The following is a 1757-nucleotide window of genomic DNA, read 5'->3' as shown; positions in this document are numbered from 1 at the left end:
ATTTGGGAAATCCCTCAAGGTTTCGAGGATAATCGTAACAATACAAATTGAATTAAATATATAAAGAAGATTCCACTGATCAACACAATAGAAATACATGGATATTCACATACAATTCTTGCCAAAGAAAAATCTTTGAAGTCTTTGAAGAAATATTCCCAAATATTCAAAATAAACCATTAATTCATTGATATTCCAGTATATATTTAACAAAATTAATGGAATTCAAACAAATCCTTTATTCAAAGGGACTATATGAAGAATTATACAAATGGTAAAGATGCAATTGATTTAATGCATATAAATTAATCTTTTAAAAAGTATTATATTTGTTGCCTTTAAAGATTGCATGTTCAATATCTTAAATTGAGTTACACTTGGTTTTTTTTTTATTTAAATTTTTTAGTAATGTTTTTTACTTTTTTCTCCAATCAGTCTTGCTAATCATTATATTGGTTACATTTAAAAGTTAGATCTTCAATATCGCAATTTAATTACATTTGGTTATTTAAAAATCTAATTTTTGTGGAATGTTTTTTACTTTTTTCTCCAATCAGTCTTGTTAATCATAATATCGGTTAAACTTTAAAAATATGTCTTCAATTCATTACATTTGGTTTTTTAAAAATGTAAATTTTTTGTAATGTTGTGTACTTTTTTCTGCAATCAGTCACAATCAGCACAAGAAAATACCTTTATTAATATTTCCACTTTCGCTTTTATGGAGTGGTATACTTACTTGTAAATATGCAAAGGCTGCACTTGACCAACCCAAAGGCTGCAGTGGTAAAAATACATGCACCAGCAAACGTGGACGGACACCTAAATGATCCTGACCTTCACAAGAGAATATATTTATTAATATTTGTACTACCATACGTGGATGGATACAGGGATATATATATATAGATTGGCGCTTACACATATGTTAGTGTTTGGCCGAGCTTCTCCTCCAACTTGTGGCGTGCGCCTTGATATTGTCACACAAAGCGGAGGGACCTACAGTTTTACGCCGACTCCGAACGGCGATTGTATATTTATGAGAAGCTGTTTTTCATGGATACAGGGATACTAGCATGCAAAACTTACTTGCAACGGCTGCACTTGTTGTAAAACGCTACTTTTTGCAAAATAAATATGTAAATTATTGTTGTAATTCAAAATATTTCCATTATTTTTGATTTTTTTGCCATACTTTCTTGAATTTGCTCAATAAGAAAATGAATTTCCTCGAAACAATCGATGAAAATATCGGCAGTGTTGCCTGTTGAACTTTTTATACGAAGACAATATTTCTCCTTGTATTTTAGTAGTAGTTTTTATAAATCAAAAAAGAAGGCAACACAGGCTAAGGCAGAATGCGGGAGCGAGACAACTGCCAGGTTGTCCGACCTTGTATTATTGAATCATGCAATAACACCCGATTTACATGATTAAAGTACTTGAAAGCAATTCTTGCTCATTCTCTTTTGTGTTTTATATTTGCTTTTACACATTTCAATTCTGTTGAATTCAAGTTTTTGGTTCTTTAAATGGGAAGCAACGAAAATGCCAAAAGCAAAGCAAGAAAGTTGAAACGACTTCACGATACAGACGCATGTGTAGTCGTCCCTTTTCTTCTCACCCCCTCTCTTCCACATGGGAGCAGAATTGAATTCAATACTTGAACTGTGTAAAAGCAGTCTAATACAAGGTTCGATAAACTGGAAGTTGTCTCTCTCGCACCGCTCCCTTAGCAGTAGCACAGTGTTGCTTCT

At 32.3% G+C, this 1757-nt stretch overlaps 2 protein-coding genes across 2 annotated transcripts in view; both read left to right on the top strand.

The window, feature by feature from the left end:
- The window catches only part of LOC118735503 (proteasome maturation protein), a 27768-nt gene that overhangs the window by 455 nt on the left and 25556 nt on the right, over positions 1-1757 (top strand). The window lies entirely within an intron of this gene.
- LOC118735502 (sodium/potassium-transporting ATPase subunit beta-2) overlaps positions 1-1757 on the top strand; it is a 61074-nt gene that overhangs the window by 51408 nt on the left and 7909 nt on the right. The window lies entirely within an intron of this gene.

Source organism: Rhagoletis pomonella, unplaced genomic scaffold (genome assembly GCF_013731165.1).
Source record: "Rhagoletis pomonella isolate Grant_MI unplaced genomic scaffold, Rhpom_1.0 Rhpom_scaffold_00003, whole genome shotgun sequence".
Classification (NCBI taxonomy): Eukaryota; Metazoa; Arthropoda; class Insecta; order Diptera; family Tephritidae; genus Rhagoletis; species Rhagoletis pomonella.
This window is presented reverse-complemented; position numbering and strand designations above follow the sequence as displayed.